Source organism: Arvicanthis niloticus, chromosome 12 (assembly GCF_011762505.2).
Source record: "Arvicanthis niloticus isolate mArvNil1 chromosome 12, mArvNil1.pat.X, whole genome shotgun sequence".
NCBI lineage: Eukaryota > Metazoa > Chordata > Mammalia > Rodentia > Muridae > Arvicanthis > Arvicanthis niloticus.
Window position 1 is genome coordinate 31,720,736 of NC_047669.1, and position 20,983 is coordinate 31,741,718.

Consider the following 20,983-nt stretch of genomic DNA (forward strand, 5'->3'; position numbering starts at 1 on the left):
GGCCTCCACATCTGGCTTTTCACTTGGGTTCCAGGCTGCCAGGCTTGCACAGCAGGGTTTTTAACCTGCTGAGAGCATTTGGTCCTGTGCTCCCAAGCCCCCTTACACTAGGCTCATAACCCTTTGATTTCATTGTTCGGCTACAGCAAAACCTGCCCACTATCTAAATATGTTCTTTGGAATTTCAAAGGCTGGTCTAAAGGTATGTACATAAGGTCAATAATGAGTAGGCTGGCCAGTTTAATTTTGACATCCAGGAAATCAGAAAATGAACTGGAATGTCAACACCAGCTGCCATTTCTGACCAAGTAATTCTGAGCTCAGTCTTTGGCAATGAGATCACAATGCCCTTCTTTAATGGACTCAAACAAATAGGAGCCTTACAAGGACTCACACGCAGTAGAAATTCCTTCCACACAGGAGCAGTAGAACTTACTCAAACAGAACATGTCTTTTCTTTGTCTCTGACTAGTAGAGAACAAGGAAGTCAGGAAAAGAATGTGTTAAATCTCATTTGCTTCTTGCTAACCCAATTGGAATTTGATTTTTAATTTTAGGCCTAGTTCAGCTGTTGCTAAATCATAATGGAAAAGGAATGTATACTATTGCCAAGAGCGGGGAATTCCTCACTACCAAACTAACACTTTTAATTTTAAGTACTGGAAACAATGTTCCGCGTTTTCCCTTAGTGGCTGTCAGCTCACATTCAAGTTATAACCTGGAAAGCACAAACAACACCTCATCACTGTGTCACCTGTAGTCTGTAGATCACTTGGCAGTGTGTGGGGACCCCCTCTGGAAACACCACCACCTTTATTCACAGAGCAAGGCACTTGCACTAGGGACAATGGCAAAGCCAAAGGGGGAGATGAATGAGACCCATGCACTCTTATTAATGAGCAGAAAAGTCACAGAAACGAGACACCTCTATTTGACGTATGCCCAAGGCAACCTGCAAGGCACCAGTGACAAACATGCTCAGTGCACTAACAATAATAAATACTATATATATATATATATATATATATATAGTATATATATATATATATCACAGTAGAATCATAAAGGAGAAAAACCAATGGGGGAATAAAATAGAACTCACTCATCAAGCAGACCAGACTACCATGAGATACCTGGATTTTTTTTAGCATCTGCTGCCTGGTTCCTGGCATGTCTTTATGTTTGGTTTGGGACAACAGAGGACCTTAGGACTTTTTTCTAGAGCCACATTAATCAGGAACATGATAAGATACAAACAGCCCAAACCAATGCGATTTCATTTAACACTTAAATTCTAATAGTTGGAATCCCCCACATTTCCCATAAAAAAAAAAATGCATTCTATTGTAGTCTGTTTACCTTGGTCTTCTCGCCTACGATGTTCTTTTCTAGTTCTGTGATTTCCTTCCGGTTTAGATGATCTAGAATCTCCTTTTCCTTCATGAGCTCAGCCGTCTCGGATTTCTGTTCTCCATCCAAAAGAGCGCATTCCATATCCAACTAAGGACAAAAAAAAAAGGTCAGAAGCATCTTACCTTCGGGAACCACAAGTCCAGAGGACCAGGTTTAACAGATTCTCAACAATTGTTACCAACCAGCCAGATTGTAGAGTTCAGAGAGCCAGCATGAGATTTAAGAATGTCTGCCTGAGAAAGCCAAGGGAGCTTAACGATGTATTGGCTTAAAAAAACTAGTTAGCCGGCCACTTAACCGTTTTCTACTGTAACTTCTCTTTAGGGATATTCCGCCTGTTTTGCTTAGGCTCTAGCTCAAGAATGAATTACCTTGGGTATAACCAGCTCTTGTTTGTCCCTAGAGTCTTAGGAGCAAATGTCATCTCAGCCCTATTAGAGAGGCCCACATTCCTTGGGGATTTCAGGGGGTACAGGACACAACAGGTGAGGAATCCCCTCACTGGACTCTCAGGACCATTGGCACCATCTGTGAGTGCTGACACGCAGACCCCACCCCTACCCCAGGCAGAATTCTGTGTCCTCTACCCCTCCATGATGGGAACACTAAAACTGATGTTACCATTTACTTCTATTAGATGAGCAAGTCTACAAGCTGTTCTGAGAAGCTACAGAGAGTTGGTCTTGTGTTTAATTCACATGTGCATCTCCTTAGAGAATCGATCTGATGCCAACTCATGGTAAGAGTGCTCAGGACATGTAAGTTGGATTTGAACTGGAACACTTTATAAATACAGGTTAATTTACAATCAGAAAGCACGTATTGTACTAACCAAAAATTTAGCTAGATATATGTTATATATCTATATATCTATATATTATATATATATAATATATATATAATATATAGATATATATGTTAAAGCTGGCTTAAATATGTTTATGTCATCAGATTACACACAGAGAGAGACACAGTCACACACACACACACACACAAACACACACACACACACACCACACACACACACAATGGATGGCAGGGCACTCTACAAATAATTCCCACTGAATATATGTTTGCTCGTGCTGACCTCTATGTATTCACCTCTCAGGCCTGTGCTACGATGGACAGAAATATCTTTAAGCTGATGGGAAAAAAAAAAAAAGAAACAGGAGACAGTAGATGTTGAGCTTCCAGTTTATACCTCTCGGGAAGATTCATCCATTTGGTCATTTATATCTTTGATTTTCTGCTCAAGTTCCTCAAGGTTGTTCAGAATCACCATCCGGGCATCTTCCATTGCAGCCAACTCCTGAGTCCTCTGTTCCTCACTTATATCCTCTGGGGTCTGTGTTCAAGCAAATGAGAAAAGGGTTATTCACATTTCAATTCTAGAATTTTACTATTAGACTTACATAAAGCAGCCTCAAAGCTTAGTCTCTTCCTCCGCATGGGTACAGGAACCATGCCTGGCAGGGCTGCATGAGCTGTATGAGATTTTTTGTTTTGTAACAGATCGAAATAAATCACTTTACAAAGCACTTTAAAAGTATGCCTGGGACAGTTTCATTGAACTATGATGGATGTTTTTTCATAAAGACTAATTGTTCTACTCAATTACATACCTAAATAAGAACCAACAAACCAACCTCAATTCACAAATTTGTATTGTTGCTACAGCTCAAAGAACTAAGAGGCTGTCCAGACTAAGAAGTGGTAGAATGTAGAGATGAGGTGACTTCTCCAGTGTTACAAAGTTCACACACACACACACACACACACACACACACACACACACACACACACGGGAACCAGAGACAAGGCAGGATCTTTGACACCTTCCTTCAGGGGATCTCTCAGTATGTCACAAGCTTCCTTCTAAGCTCCACCTATAGAAAGAAGCCTTTTAAATGTCTAGCCACACTGCTAGGTCTTGCTGTCAGAGTTCCTGCTGAATTAGTACTTACACTTACTCATTGCTCTAATATGAGGTGGACATCAATTTTGTTTGTTTTGTTGTTTCCAAAGCAAGAATACATTAGTCTGTCATGGCCATGCCACACGATGTGAAAGGCCGCATGCAATAGTGCTAGTGGACGTCTTATGTGTTCTGTTAATTCACTGTTTATTAACCTTGCTTTACAGACCTTCTTCATATATGGCAAAACACATCAACAGGACTGAAAATAAGACACTGGTCACCATTTACTTCATGGAAAAAAAAAAACAATTTCATGGAAAAGCGATGAGAGCATCCAACATGTGGAGTGACAGTGAGCTCTCATTGTCTTGTCCATTTAATGATAAATGCTGGAGAAAGACACAGATGCTGTGGATGGTGTACAAAACCCAGCATTTCCACTGCTTAAGAAGAAAGCAGAGTACGTTAAAAACACCCCCATTTTCCCCTAGACTTTGGATTAGCTATCTTGAGTGTCATCAGGAGGAGATAAACTTTTTCTGTATAAAAAGAGATGCCAGGGCTTTTCATAATATTATTTAACTGTCATATCTCCTGAAATAAAGTAATTTTTGGATGAGTAAGTCAGCGATCAGATATTCTACAACTTAAATATGAAAACAGCACCTTGGTTAAGTAAATTCTTGGGGATTCTTCTTTAATAGTTACAATGAATGTTCATAGGACATGGCAGTAAATGCTTATACATCCAGGATGTGGGAAGCGGAGGCAAAAGTATTGCTGATATTTCATGGTTAACCTGATCTACACAGCAAGGTTGAGGCTAGCCAGGACTACACAGGCAGATGAAGTCTCAGAAAACCAAACCAAAGCAGCCAAACAACCAACCAAACAAACAAAATTCACAGTAATTAGATTAACCAAATAGTTGCCACACCTAAGGTCACCTACCAGGTTCATTTAGTTTGTTTTCTGATCCTGATTAAGAAAATGTCTATCCTGTCATATTTCATTATTCATCCATATTCTTCATTTTGTTACCCTATTTTGTAATTCCAAAAGAAGGCAGAATGACTACAAATTCACACATTGGCCCGGTGCAGTGGCTTTTACCTTTGACCCAGCATTTGGGAGATAGAGGCAATTATACCTCTATGAGTTTAAGGCCAGCCTGGACTACATAGGAAGATCCTATTTCAAAAACTAAACTAAACCAAAATAAAATAAAATCTATACCTTAGTAGGGCAGAACAAAGACACAGAGGCCTTTCAAGCTTTGACATTTTTTTTTTTTTTTTTTTTTTTTTTTTTTTTTTTTTTTTGTCATCTTAAATCCATTCTCTTACCGGCTACTAAAACAACTGTTGACCTTTCTGTCACAAAGAGTAAAGTCATTGTCTCAATGCTTTAGGACAGGAGGAGTGTCTAACTGAATGCCACTCAAAGTCACTGCTCAGTAACCCCAGCAGGAAAGCCTCTGAAGGCCCGTATCCTGTTGGGTTAGCTTTGTATATTAGGTTTCTACTTCCAACATGGTTTAAATATATCTGTCACCAGTGGAAGAAAGCATTAAGAGAAGACAAAACAAATGAACAGTGGGCAAACTGTACACTCTGGTGGCAGGGAGTGATGATAACGAAGGAAGGAAATACTAAGTATTTACACGACACAAGGTTTTTAAAGATGTTATCACAATGGGCATATTTAACAGACATAAGGCTACTCTATTAAGTATACACAAAGGGTTGTGGAAGCTGGTGGCATATATGCAAGAAGAATTTTAAAACCGAATGCTGTGGGTTTTTTTTAAAAGATATTTTTATTTTTATTTTTTGCCTGCATGCATCTCAGTGTCCAAGGCGGTAAGAAGAGTGTGTCAGATCCCCTGAAACTGGAGTTATAACAGTTGTGTGTCATCTGAGGTGGGTACATGGAATTGAACCCAGGTCCTCTGCAGGAGCAGCAAATACTCTCAACCACCAAGACATCTCTCTATCCATCAAACTGAATGTATCATGACAGAAGGGTATGAAAATTTTATTGTAATCTCATAAATCAATGGAATAAAGAAAATCGGTGAAGAAGCAACCTCACGGCAGCAGATAGATAGCTTTAATTAATCACATGGTAATGAAAAATGAAAACTTAAACACAATATCCTTTACTTCGATGGTGTAGTTTATAGTATCTTTATATCTAATTTTATAGTAATGTGGAAATACATTCTCTCTGTAGCCATACTACACATGAATGTGCATCAGTAAACATGGTGTCTTTGAGGTAACTTGGTCTACAGAGAATAAAAGAAGAGAGGGTAGAGGTAATACCACACACACACACACACACACACACACACACACACACACTTTTTGTAGACTTCCTGCATCATGCTTAGCTGCACGGCTTTTCACTGTAGATGGAACAATTACCAAAAATATAGAGCAAGAACTGCCTGTGAGCCCGTTGCCTCTGGTAGTGGTAGATAACTTGACAAAGGCCGTTCGGAGGAGCATGTGTCCAAGGAATTGTTCGTTTTTCAGTGTTAGGTGAAGCTTAGTAAACTTCAGGATTCCTAAATGGTGTACAAATCTTTTTAGAAATAAGTTTCCAGTGTTTTCTATGATCCTCTCTTCTCCACCATTCTAACTAATAGCAAACACCGTACTTTGTTAAGCAAATACTCCGGGAATACTGTTAAGGTAAGAACACCCCAAACAGTGGGCCAGGAAGTTTGTCTAAGTCTTCTGTTTCTGTTCTTGAGTTAACATACATCTGTAGTTGAAAAGTCAATGAAAACCCATCCCTTGGGTTTTTACCTGCTCATTTGCATTCTAACATGCTTGGTGGCGATCAGAGATGAGTTTCCTGCATCTACTAATACAGTCTGGGACAATGGACCCTGCCCTAAATTCTAGGGCCTCCAATTCCACAAGACCTTATTTGGGCATATTAAAACCTCTGCCAGGATCTGCTTGTTTTGTTATCAAAGCCTTCTCCCAGAAGACGGGCTTTAGAAAGAGTACACAGCACAGTGATGTTAACAAAAAATCAAAGCCACTTTCTATAAAGGAGAAGAAATAGAAAACAAAAATGGTGGAAAGTCACAAATCTGTAAGGAAGTGGCTGATAATAATTGTCCAAAGTATCAAAGAGGGTCATATACTTTGCCTGAGTATTCAATAACATATATGTCATATATGTGTATATATATATACATATATATACACACACATATATACACATGTCTATATATACACACATATATATACATATATAAATAACATATATATTATATGCATGTTACATATAAGTAATATATAATACATAGTATATCATATACTAATAAGTATGTATATAATACTTATATATACTATTATTTATACTATACATATATAATATTTATATATACTATATATAATATATATAGATGTTTTGCCTGCATGTACATCTTTGCACCTTGTACTACATGAAGACAGTGCCCCCAAGGAGGCCAGAAAAAGGCATCTGATTCCTTGGAACTGCAGCAATGGGCCACTGTTTGCTGCTATGAATGCTGGGACTGTACCCAGGTTCTCTGGAAGAGCAGCTAGTGCTCTCAAATACTGAGCCATCTTTTCAGCCCCGACCCAGTCATTTTTCATTCCTCAATCCTCTGTCCACCTTCCCATCCTCATTGCTAAGTTCATCTTTCCAGCAGGAAAGCCAGATGTGCTATTGAGAATTTCTCTCCTCTGAGAATTTGTCCAAGAGTAACAGAACATGAGAAGAAAGAAGTGACTGACATGGAACACATATGCAATTCACCACAGTCCTGACATATAACAGGAGGTGCTCAATGACACATAAGAACTTCTGACCAGGGAAAATCTGTATGAAAGTTCAGATTGCCATGTTAAATGAAATAACTCAGTGTCATGTGGTTTTGCTCATGTAAGAGACGGTTGCAGCATGCACTAGAATGGGAACTAGTAAGAAGAGTGGAGTGAGCACATTGAAAGGAATCAAGGACTAAGACGGGATAACAGAGGAGATGAATATAATCCAGTTACATCACAGGGATGTATGGAAGCTCCATGAAAACTCACCCAACTAACACATGCTTAATAACATTTTTAAAATCCAATGGATAAGAATTTTTCACCAGGATTTTGAAAAAACAAAACAGGATAGTGCAGTGTATATTAATATATACTGCATATATATATAATGGGGGAGGGGGCATGAAGAATAGTGGGTATGTGTACAAATCTATGCAGAGGTAATATGACAGGGAGTTAAGATACACAGCTTTACCTCACTTCTTACGTGTACAACTGGGAGGGGCAAGGAGAAGAAAGACATCTTTTTATCCCAGGGTGGCTACATCGTCACAGTGCAAATACCACTTTACAGCAGTGGTTCTCAACCTTTCTAATGCGGGGAACCTTTAATATAATTCCCCATGTTGTGGTGATCTCTAACCATAAATATATTTTGTTGCTATTTCATAACTATAATTTTGCTACTGTTATGAATCCTAATGTAAAATATCTGTGTCTTCTGATGGTTGTCGTATGTCACCACTGTGTGAGGGTCGTTTGATTGGGAGGGATCACGACCCGCAGGTTGAGAACCACTGGTTTTAAGCGATTTCCCCAATTTGCTGCACTTTGTCATCCATCTTCCATGGAAGCGGCACTCCAATGTCAAGAAAATACCTGTGGTAAACTTCTCATTTCCCTGTGGAAGCATGCCCATGGCCCTAGGCCCCATTTGTGGTCTCTGCATCCAACATTACCTTCGGTAGGATACTGAGGTAGGAGGACTCATTGGTTGCTTTCAGAAATGCTGCCGAGGATGATGGGGGTGTCCTGGTGAGGTCACCAAGCAGTTCATCGTTTCTGCTGCCCCTGGGGGCCAGGAAGCTGGCACTGTGACCCAGGCTCCCGAAGCCAGCAACGTCAACATCCTGGAGAGAGCCCTTCCTGTGGCACCTGTACCTGGCGTCCGGGCACACCAGAGCCTCCTCGAACACAGACTCCTCATCCGACAGCTGCAGCTTCTCAAGCTCTTTGTTGATTTTCTGCACATCAGCCACCGTGGTGCCAGCGGACAGGCGGCGACCTTCGGGCTTCGTGTACTCAGCACAGAGACTGAGGATGGTCTCCAGTCGCTGCCGCTCCTACAGCAAGGAAGAAGGCAAGGTCAGCTTGGGTGACAGAATGGAGACAAATCCAGACCCACTGTGGAGCTGGAGAGCTCATTCACATACTGGTCTGCCAACACCTCCTCCTCCCGAGGTCTTCCTCCTTTTATCTCTCTCTCTCTCTCTCTCTCTCTCTCTCTCTCTCTCTCTCTCTCTCTCTTCCTGTATATCCTTAAACTAACAATCTTCCTCCCTCAGTCTCTTTAGGGCTGGAACTACAGACATCCACAACCACACCTGGCTGTCAACTCCTATGGATAGATACATTTAAGGACCTAGAGAAAACTATTTATAATTCCTGGTTTCTCCCCTAAACCCTGTGCTACCTCTACGACCACACCTGGCTGTCAACTCCTATGGATAGATACATTTAAGGACCTAGAGAAAACTATTTATAATTCCTGGTTTCTCCCCTAAACCCTGTGCTACCTCTACGATCTTCACCTATATAAACCTGGGCTGATTCCAGCCGATATCATAGTCCAATAAGCATCTTCTTGATTCATCAAAGTCTCCAAAACTTTGAAGATAAACACACAAACAAAACAACAACAACAACAGCAAACAAACCTCCATTTCCCTATCAGACAATAGCTATCTCTTCCAACATTATGGACTTAAAATACTTGTTTTTAAAATGAACGATTTAACTCCACAGACAAATGATCTTTTCCTGTTAAAAAAAAAAAAACTCCAAGAGAAAAATGACACTTAAAGTATCCCTCAATGCACAGGGCTTATCTATGCCTTCATTTTTTCCCCCTTACATTAAAAATTTCAAAACTTTAAAAATATCTGGTCACTACATAAAGGTTTTCCTTAGCACTTCATATGAATATGTCTTTTAAATGTATGAATGGTGCCAGAGATTTGGCTCAACCAGGAATGGCACATCCTAACAAGTTTAGGGACCCGAGTTCAATCCCTAGGACGTATATGATGAAAGAAGAGAGCTGGCTTCTACAAATTGTCCTCTGACATTCGTTCATATGTGTGCTGTGACATGTGAGCACATCTGTGTGCTTCTGAACGCACACACACATACACACACATAAGTAAATAAATAAAACACGTAATTAAAATATATAATTGTTGCAATAAAATAAAGAATATTTCACATGACGTCCAGATAGAAAAACATTAATATAGCTCAAAATCTAAAATCATTGACTATTTGATACATGTAGCTGGAATATAAAATCATAATTTACTTACTTAAAAAAGAAAAGAGACCACAGACCATCAAGGTCTCAAGTAACAGCAATCATTAACTAACCTCCCCATCAGACTCCATATAAAAGCATAGTCACTTACAATTTTAAGCAAATTAATAACATAGTTATGAACAGTGGGAAATAATTTTCCAAGTGGTTCTCATAAGCCTAGACAGCCTTGTCTGCAGGGTGGGGAGCCACACATAAATTTAACGCCACAATGAAAACCAAAACCAAAACCGAAGGCCATATGTTGTGATTAAATTCTACCACATTGGGAAGAGACTTCAAAAGCCCCCCAACCCCATTGAAAACTACTTCACAAACGGGCAATCAGTAATAAAATAGGAACATACTCTACACATTAGGCTGCTTAGTTTTATTCCAGTGCAGCTAAGTTGTGAAGACAATTTCAGAGAGTTAGTTCTCCTCTTAGTCGAGGGAGCAACAAAGAAGTAACGCAGCCCTGTGGTTCCCAGTTTCCATTCACTGCAGTAATTGGCAAAAATTATTTAACTCATTTAAAGTATATCTGACATGTGTGTGCCCTTTGAAGTATCCCCCTCCCTCTAACAGAGTAATAACTTGTTCAAAAAGTCCATTGAACCGGTCCCTGTGAAGTCCCACCTCCCTGTTACTGCTTGAACTTCTGGGCTCCAGCTGCAGGTCTGTCCTCATGGCCTCTTCTCAGACAGGCACTCATAGTTGCACAAGCCTGATGCCTTTCATCCAGGCGCCCTGACCCTTATTTATCTCTGCAGCTGCTAGCAGCTGCCAAGCCCTACCCACCTCAGCTTTATGGGGAGGGAGTAGGAGACACAGCATCTATTGATTTATTTTTAAGCTTCTCCAGCAATAAAGAAACGTCTATATAGCAATACACAAAAAAACACTCTGTGAGGGCATAGGTAAAAAGAAGCAAGGGACTTGGGTTAGTGACATCTCCTTTCTCCACAGCATTTGTACCAGGGACTAAATCTCCAAAGAAAACTTGCCCTTCTGCAGTCTGGGTTTAAGCTGTAGCATCTAGAGTCTGCCTCAGTCTTCATGGACCACACAGGATGCACACAGTAGCCTTTGCCACTTGGGATTATCTGGCATTTACCATTTGCATTTAGTGGGGTCCTGGTGAATGGCATAATCTTCCAATGAAGGAAAGGGACTCCTGCCTAGGCTGGGAGACACAATCCTTCCTCTCACATCTCTGTTCCAAAATAGTTGTCTCTGCTGTCTAGGCTGTTGCTTAATTCCAGAGGGAATAAATGATCACAGCCCTAAGATGGATGCTATTTCAGACAGTGAAACGCGGTATCCAAAGGCATGTGCACAGGAAGTTTGGTCTACTGGTATGCGTCTCTCTATTCTTATCACCCCATTCACAGGCAATCTGTCCAGATTGAATCAGACACACATGCGGCACTGCTGCCCACAAGTCTAAAAGAAATCCAGGCGGTGCCGAGACGTGCTGGCCCCTTAAAAAGCTACACTAGAGAGAAATAGGCTGAGGCTGAGAAGTGCGTCAGAAGAGACTGCAAAACATTTCAGGAGGCACTTCAGGGAGCCTTTTAAGGAAAGCCCTGAGCAGAAGTAACCCTCTAGATACTGCTCGATTCAGCTCCCTCTATTCTGGTGTCTGGTTCCAAATTAGTCACCACATGGGGATCTTCTGCCTTTCCTGTATGACCTCAAGCCAGGACACAACCCCTATCCGAGACTCAGTTTTCCTTGAAGCTTTGCATCACAGTGTACAAAGCCGGAGGTAGCCCAGTATCCCACATCAGTAATCTCCCATTCAGAGACTGGTGGCTGCCATTCCAGGAACCCAAATTACTGCAACACTAAGTATTCAGAAGTAAAATTATTGTAAAAACATTTTCCTCTCCTTTCGTATTTCCTCTTTCCCCATCTCTGTATCTCATGCATACCAAGAACATTATGAAGGAGTCATAATAGCTTAGACAGTGTCATGAAATATTGCTGTAAGCTTTTTGAACTTAGACATTAAAAATTTAAAGAAAGGTGGTGAGGGTTGGTAATAGATTTTTATTCCCAAACTTTCTACTTCAGAGGAATATTTCTATTATATGTACTCTATTCTATTACATGTATGTTCTATTACAGGCCTCAAATAGGATCAGAAAAACCAAACCAATGCCCTGAAGCCAACATCTGCTGGTATAGTACACAAGACTTGGAAAATACTAAATAAATAAATTATGCAGAAAACCAAGCTACTGGTGCATAAACAGAAGTGAAGTGCTTTCTGGATGATTTGTTATAATACGCTGAGTCAATTATTTCACACAATAAAGGTGCCAGCCTGCGTACTTATATGTAAGTTGATCAAAAGAAATACTTTCTCTCGTCAAAAATGCCTCTTTTGACAGTTAGGTGTGGCTCTACTTTCACTGTTTCCACAATGTTGAGTTTGGCAAAAGTCTATTAAGTTACTTGTTTCCTACTGGTGTGTATAGAATATGTAGGTGAGAAAAAAGAGCCCTCTTCACTCATATTTAACAGGAAGTACAAAAAAAGCAATCCGTTACAGAAACAGCAATGAACAAAGGCCTACAAACCCCCTTATGGATTAAGGATGGAGCTGTAGCTCAGCAGCAGAGCACACAGAGATCGAAAAATGAGAGGCGGAATGCGAAGAGGTAGGGTTCAGAGCATACATGCAGAACTTCCAGGATGCCAGGACCACATGCTAATGTCTCAGTTAGGCCTGACTTGAGGATGATGATGTATACCTGAAATTCTGAGTCTTTTATCTGTGTATAGTTCTTCCTGCATTTAAATCCCTTTAGGTTAGTAACTGGGATGTTAACATTTTCTCTTCCTGGGCATAGGAATAGATGCTTTTTCTATTCCCCATTCCCCAAATTACATGGTCTTCAGATTTGTACTGGCTGATGAAATGCAAGAAGCAATGGAGGACATACCTGTACAACAAGCTGGTATGATTTATTACACGTCTTCTTTAGCTATGACAGACTGGGTCCGTCAGTCATGGTTCCCAGAGATGAAATATGAAGCAGAAGTCTTTTTTTTTTTTTTTTTTTTTTTTTTTTTTTTTTTTTTTTTTTTTGAGACAGGGTTTCTCTGTGTAGTCCTGGCTGTCCTGGAACTCACTCTGTAGACCAGGCTGGCCTCGAACTCAGAATCCGCCTGCCTCTGCTCCCAAGTGCTGGATTAAAGGTGTGCGCCACCACCACCCGGCGAAGCAGAAGTCTTAATCAACCTACACTGGCTGTGAAGTATATGGAAGAAATAGATCCATGCTGTTTTAAACTTGTTAAATATTATATTCCTTTTTTTCTTCTATAGAAATTCATTACTACTGTTCTTCATGTTAGCAGGAAATGGCCCAAAACTTGGAGAAGAGACACAATGATCCTGGTAAAGAATCATCATTTACTTACTGAATAAACATGTAGCTTTGTCCAAAGAGGGGGTCTTCATTTAGGCTAGGATTGGTAGTAATCTGATAAATATAGGATCGAGGTTGCACACTGAAGAAAGATTAACTAGGCGATTTGCTATGGAGGCCTTGGATCATGGTCTATCAACTTAACCAGAGACTGAAATTGCATGGTCAATCAGTCATCAATGAGACATGCCTACATGACAAATGCTCAATAAAAACTTTGCAGGCAACAGTCTACAAAGTGGTGTGCGTGCCTTGCCACATTCCACTCTCCAGGGCTGATGGAATACTGTGTCCTGAGTCCTCTGAGAGAGGTGAAGCAGGTCCCACTTCTGTTACCCTCCAGATTCTGCCCTGTGTGCTTCTTCTATCTGGCTGATGGGTATTGATTGTTTCTCAAACGTCTTAAAACTGTTGGCCATAGCACAGCCTGAAGAGAGTTCTGTGAGAACTTCAAGTGAATTATTGAATCTGAGTGCTGTGGTTTGGGGGAACTCCTGGACCTGCAGGTGCGGTGACATCAGAAATGATGTGCTGTGTAGAAAAAAGCATCTTTTCATCTTGTAACTGCCTTTCTATTTACCCTGACTCGCCTTTCATACTGTTTCCATCAGTTTGGGAATAAATCATCTAATTAAGAAGCTGTAACTGGTTCTACAGATTGGTTTGGCAAGTTACCTTCATGTGACATTTCACAGTTTACTAAGAATATTATGACTTTCTGAAAAGTGTATTTCAAATTCACAGTCAAGGAAGACTTCACTCTGCCACTCTTGGATTCAAATTGACTCTGTGCCCATTCAAAGTGTGAGCAGTAATGGCGCTCATCAGTGGGGGCTCTGGAACAGGGCCCATCAGTGGGATTGAGAAGGAAGGGGCCACATTACAAAATGAAAGTTCAATAGCTTTAAGGCCTGCCTCTGCTTGGGAAGCAACTGCAGGTTGTTTAGAAAGTAAACTAACAATGTGGCAGATACTAAACTAACCATCAAACTCCTGTTGTAAGTGAATTGCTATGAAGACTTTTTTATGAATGCACTTATATTCCCTCCTCTGTAATAATAACAACAATGGGAATAAGACATGAAGGAATTAACTAAGACGCTTAACTGTGACTTCAATATTCCTTTACGATACTAAGTACACTGAGGAAAAACCCCAACACACAGCCAAAGGAGATGGATAGCATCTTAAGTGTTCTTCCTAAGTGGTCCCATTCCATCACGTGCCACTGTAGCTAAGCACACAACTCAGGGCCAGACCCCCAGAGTTTAAATTCTGCTTCTGAATGTACATTTGAAACTTCAAGCCAAGCAAAGCCTTGTGTTTCAGTTTGGTGTATAAAACAGGGTAACTAGAGTGGGACCCCTACAGTGCTGTGCTGAGACTTTCTCTTTGGACTCACAGTAACCTGGAGGAAATCACTTGGATGTCTCACTGCTATTCATTCTGCTATTCCCATCAATACAGGACCAATGTAGACTCCCCATGGCACACTAAATCCAATATGGGTTCTAGAAGGAACTAGTCTTAACAAAATCCATTCTCTAATATACACTTCATCCTTGACATAAAACCTGGGTTGCTACTCACATAGCCTTTGGCTCTGCCTTAAAACTTAGGAGGTCAGCTGAGTAATATTATCACGCAAACGCCTGAGAGAGCCATTTGTCACTTCCTGCCTTTGCTTGTACTCAGAGCCATGAAGCTCTTTCAGCATTATGTCACCAAGCAAGTCTCCGAACACGTATTTTACTTTTTACACACATGTGTGTCTTATCTCCCTCATACCTACTGCTTCTACTAGTTCTAGCTGTGTCCCTATCATAGAAAAGACTGGTAATATAAAAAGATGTAAATATAAAAATATCATAGTTATTAAAAGCATTTCATAATAACACATGTAATAATGTAGTATAAAATTATAGCTTGTATAAAGCATACGTTTATGCTGAGGTAGTGTTTATTTGTGTTTCTGTTGCATATCAAACATGCCTAATGTAATATGGCACAAGTGCAAGTACACACACACACACATACACACACACAACTAATTCTAGTAATTTTTACCCAGCAATGTGCTTTTAGCTAACTTTCCCACCTCACAACTATTTGTATTTTGTTAGGCAGACTGAGGTTCATTTCAGCAAGCAGGCCTTTCAACAAGGAGCCTCTGTACTTACACTAAAGTCAACTGGCAAGCAAGTCGGTTAGAAACTGTTTTACTTTTAAAAAAAGTTGAAGATGAAAGACCTTAAAATTAACATATATTATTAAAAATGCTGTGAGGGACTGTGTAGCATTGGGGTGGGGAGGGGATGCATGGCATTCTAAGGGAGGGGCAATGTGTGTCTGCTTATTAAAGCACTCATTCAAATAAAGAAAATTCATGACAGAAAAACATGTCCTACAGCATCTAAGAAAAACCTGCCACATGGCTTTACTCTTACATGAACAGTGTGTCGGAGAAACCCCAACCAGCGACATGAGCCCTGTTACAGATGCTAAGTGCTGGCTACGCTATCCTACCAGAGCGCCAATGTGACCATTCTCTGCCTAATTTTCACTTTGGCTTGACCAAATTCTGCATCATTTTGTTTCCTCTGAAAGGTCATAAGCTATGTAACACCTGGTGAAATAATTACTTTAGAATTTTACATACTATTTTACTCGATTCAGTGAAAATCAGTTTGTAGGTGGCACCAAGATCGTCACATCTTTCCATTTTACAGCTCTATTCTTGGGACTGGAGAGATGACACAGCAGTCACAGGCAGCTCTCACTAGAGGAACTGGGCTCAGTTGTCTTTACCCACATTCGTCTGTAACTCCATATTCAAGGGATCCAGTGCTCTGTTTTTCTGGCTTCTACAGGTCCCGTGCATGCATGTGATACACACACATACATGCCGGCACCACGTTTACATACATAAACCAAAAATAACTAAAAAAAAAAACGTTTTTCACCCTCTTCTAAAATTCTTCATGCATGAAGATGATAGAGAAAAGTACAGGGAAACTACAAGCAAAAAGAGAGAGTAGATTGTCACCAAGTAAATCATTGTTATGTGGTTAGTTTTGAACCATAAAACATGAAAATTTATGTTAGAATTTAAAGACACCTCACAAAATCTTATGCATCTTATGCAGGAAATGCATCTTCATTGAGGAATGGTAGGAATGTGACAGCATTTTCCTTTTTCCTAGGACAGTTGGTGAAACCATAGCCTGACTGGAACAGTTTAGACCCCATCTGCATCATCTGCTGTATTCTATAATCAAAGAGAGCAATAAATATAATATTAAAAAAAAACATGGCGCTTTTAAGCCAACTTGGCGTTTTCTATAAATTCTACCTTTCCTCAAAATCCGAATGACAATCCCAGAGCAAGGATATGGTTTTAGCAATTTTGAATGAGAAACATCAACTTATCCAAAACAAAATTATTTCAATAGGATATACCATACTGCACAAGTATCTTCCCCTAGTGTCAAATGGACTGTCTCTGAGCCAAGTATGGAGCTGCTCTAAATACCATGAAGCTAATCTCATTATTCAACTCTTGGGAACATGAAGGAGACATACTTTTCCCTATTCTTCATAACTTCTGCATATTTTATGTAAGATGAATAGATTCCCGAAAAGAGGACAGATGAAGTCAGATTAGGTGGGAATGTAGGAAATGGGGTCGGGTTGGTGGGGGGGGGGAGACAAAAATATAGCTAGTAAGATGGCACCTGATCGCAAGTCTGAAAACCTGGGTTCAATGTCCAGGCCCCACATGGTGGAAGAGGAGAACCTCTAAGTTGTACTCTGCATCCACAGACACGATGTGACACAAGTGCAAGAATACACACACACACACACACACACACACACTCTCTCTCTCTCTCTCTCTCTCTCTCTCTCTCTCTCACACACACACACACACACACACACATATCCGAAAAATGAGCAAATAAAAATGTAATTAAAATTCTTAATTAAAGTTTTGTTTTGGAAAGACAGAAATGAGGCAGGGATGCAGCTCGGTCGTCACAGTGCTTGCCTAGGATGCACAGAGGGCAGCACGATCTCAAGCCCTGCCTAAGTTAGGCAAGGCAATGACACCCAAAATGTCTCAGCATGGGCAAAGTAGAGACAGGAAGATCAGAAGGTTAAGGTTATCTTCAGCTACATAACAGTTGGAAGCCAGCCTGGGCTAGCTAGCCAGAAAACCCTATCTGAAAAGAAAAAGAAAAAGCAATAGAGTTTGGTGTGCTGGTGTATGCCTTTAATCCCAACACTTAGAAAGCAGAAGGAGGTATGAGTTGAGGCCAGCGTGATACCTCATACAAATTCCAGGCCAGCAAGGGCTGAATAATGAGACCTTGTCTAAAACAAAACAACAGCAACAACAACAAAACACCCCTAAGTATGAGTCTGGGATTCTCTTTGCCTCATGCACTGATTTTAGAGCACAGAGGAGAGATGATGTAAAAATCCATGATTCAGTCTCCAGAGAACAGGGCTAGGTGGAAAAAAAAAAAACCATATAGGTTATAGACCGTACAGCTATATAAAAACAACAACATTATTCAGTAAAGAACAGATTTGTGATTACTAGAGAGTATGAGAGGAAAAATGGGTGTGGCTAACAAAGGGCCAACATGGCAGACCCTGCTGGCATGCCTTCCCTGTCTGAATGCCCAACTGTCCTATGCTATTACACAATACTTTGAAGGAAAGTGTAAACGGTACACTGGAGCTGTGTATTCTAAAATTTCTAATTTTAGAAATTGTCATACTTGCATGTGAACCTAAAATTATCTGAAAGTAGATTTAAAAAAAATATTTTAAATCAGATCCCTTCTAATGGATCTGGACGCTCACAGCACAATGACTGAAATAAAAGATTCCTAAGTTGGTTAGACTTTTGCTGACTTGTCATAAGCTGTAGTCATCTGAGGGAAAGGAAGCTCGGTTGAGAAAATGTCCCCATCAGACTGGGGTGTGGGCAACACTGTAGGACATTTTCCTGATTGATGATTGATACTGAAGTGTCCAGCCCACTGTGGGCAGTGCCATCCCTCACGAATTAGTTTTCAGTTGTATAAGAAAGCAAGCTGAGCAAGCTATAGACGCTATAATATAAAGAGCAAGATAATAGTGTTTCTCCATGGCCTCTGGCTTCAGTTTCTGCCTTCAGGTTCCTGCTTGCATTCCAGCCCTGATGATGATAGGCTATGATGTAAAAGTGTAAGCCAAATAAACCTTTTCCTCCCCAAGTTGCTTTTGGTCATGGTCTTTATCCCAGCAAGAGAACAAGGCCAATTCCCAAGAAGAAAGTGATGAATATGTTTCTCTGATGGTACTTGTAGGTTTCTATGCTTCGTGAAATATTCATCTCAAAATGTTAGAAACATTGCTCGTTCCAAAGCTTCCCAGGAGCCTTTTCTAGAATCTGGAAATAGTAACAATTACAACATTAACCCAAAGTCACTGAAACCTATTCTTTTATGAGAATAAATTTTTACAAAAGCAGATCCATTAAAAGTTTCTAATTTAGATGCATTAAGTAACTTGCCAATGAATATAGGGGTCACACTCAATGGAAAGTCAACAGATCCCTCCAAGTGCTTGTGGACTCTTGGTGTCAATATAATGTCGATTTTCTTCTAGTTTTTACACACATGAATTTGTTTCATGAGTTTGTTTGTTTGTTTAACGCAAAAAGCAAGTGTTCATGTATTGACTTATCATTTGGAAAGAGTGGGGTTTCTTTCAATAACGTCCAGAATAGCATTCAGAGCTCTTTTTAGTTGAAGCAGCCTTCTGTATTTCAGCATGCAGCCTGAGAGTGAAAAAGCTTTGATGGTTCAGAATCCACAGCACTCAAGTCTGAGAAGCATTTTCTAAATGCATGGCACCATCAAGAGGCAATAGCTTGTATTGCCACTGTAATAAGAGCCTAGGGTTTGCTCTCAGTTGTAGAGGAGCCTGCTTTGAAAGGTCATTCCCACACCCTATTGTATTACAGATTATATAGTCTTTAGCTACTCGATGCCCTCATGTACAGTTCCTAAATTATTGCTAGTTGCTAACCTTCCCTCCATACTCTTTTCTTGCCCATCTGTCTTGAACAGGAGAGGAAGAGGGCAAAGACATGACAATTCTTTCTTCCTTTCAGTTCTCAGAGGATAACTGGCAAGCCTAACTTGTTAATGATTGATTCCTTCAATATTTAATGAATGCCTACATATATGCCAAAAGTTTATTTGAAAGATGAAGAGAGAAAGCTCTTACTTTGTTCTCCAATGAGCCAAGGTGATCTGATGATAGATAATATTCTATATATTACCCAGTGGTTATAGAATTATTTTACAGACTGAGGAAGGCTGTTTACTTAGAAGCATGGCTTATTTGGGTAGAGATAGAACTGTCAACCTAATTCTGTTTTGCCCAATGCTATGTACTTAATTCCATCTGCTTTCTTTTTTTCTTTTTTTTTCTTCTTTTCTTTATTGGATATTTTATTTATTTACATTTCAAATGTCATCCCCTTTCCCCATTTCCCCTCCCTAGAACCCCCTATGCCATCCCCTCTCCTCCTTTTTGCTTTTATACCATTTTAATTACATGCAAGTATTAAGGTCAGTTCTAGGTTGAGGAACTAGCAATAAAATAGATGCAAATAGTCAAGGAACAAACAAGACAATAAACATAGTCAAAGAACAAGCAAGGCAAAAAACAAAGTTCCACGAACACTCCTATGATCACTGTTTCTAAGGACTTATCAGGATGACCAAAATATCTGATCCAACTTCCCTGTCCTAGCCCAAAGTTATTTTCATGTCTGAAGCCTGCGTCCTTGTTCTAGCCAAAAATTTAGATTCTTGTCTAAAATTCCTTCCTTTGTTCTAGCTTAATATTTAGATTCCTGCCTGAAATTACTTCTTTGTTCTAGCCTAATGTCAGATTTCTGCCTGAAGCCTACTTCCTTGTCCTTGGCCAATGTCATATTCCTGCCAAGCAGCCCCATTTCCTTGTTCATCTGCTTTTTAAAAAGCTTTCCTTAATGTAAGAAAGTTTAGAAGGACTATTTGGCTATTATTTATGTTTCATATTATATTTCTAAGCTGGATCTATCAGTCCATGAAAGTACATGAAGGAATGAAAGGGGGGTAATCACTGGCTACTTCAAATGCAGAAGCTGAGAAAAGGTTCCATGGAAATAATTCAACACTCAGTCTGAACCTTAAGAGCAAATCAACTAATCACTATTCTAACTCAGAATATAAACAGGCAGTCATCTTTAAAATGAACCTGGGCCACTGAGTTTATTTGTTTCAGAGACCAACTCCTGGCTCACTTCCCAGCAGTACAAACATTTTTAAATACTAAAAGTATAGTCAGGATGTAGCAAGAGGAAGGAGATGTTTGGGGAGTGGGGGTAGGGAGGGGACTGGAAGGGCAAAACAAATGAATCATCTTTCATACTTAAGCTTACTTTTACATTTCAACGACCCTCTTGGTAAGATTTTTAAAAGCTTAATACTACAATTAAGCAAAAATTACTATTCTCTTAGCATTGAGTGTTATACCTTTTCCTATCCAACCAAGAAATGTTGCCAAATTTAATTCTTAATTCACCACAGCTCTAGCACCAAGATCTTAGATGCTTTAACCTGTTTTTTAGGAACTGGAGTGACAAGGACACACACACACAAAAAAAAACAGGAACAAAAAGAGACGCACAACACATCGACAGATGATATGTCTTTGGTCACCCCATGCTCACCAGTTTTGGATTCCTACACAACTTTGTGTTAATGGAAAAAATGAAT

At 40.0% G+C, this 20,983-nt stretch overlaps 1 pseudogene across 1 annotated transcript in view; it reads right to left on the minus strand.

Moving 5' to 3' along the window:
* The window catches only part of LOC117717603 (pleckstrin homology-like domain family B member 2), a 34,690-nt pseudogene that overhangs the window by 5,906 nt on the left and 7,801 nt on the right, over nucleotides 1–20,983 (minus strand). Inside the window, exons 2-4 of the transcript XR_004607964.2 lie at nucleotides 8,109–8,492; nucleotides 2,615–2,758; nucleotides 1,360–1,500 (exon numbers count right to left, since the gene is read on the minus strand). The product of XR_004607964.2 is annotated as a pleckstrin homology-like domain family B member 2 (transcript). The remainder of the gene's footprint in view (nucleotides 1–1,359; nucleotides 1,501–2,614; nucleotides 2,759–8,108; nucleotides 8,493–20,983) is intronic.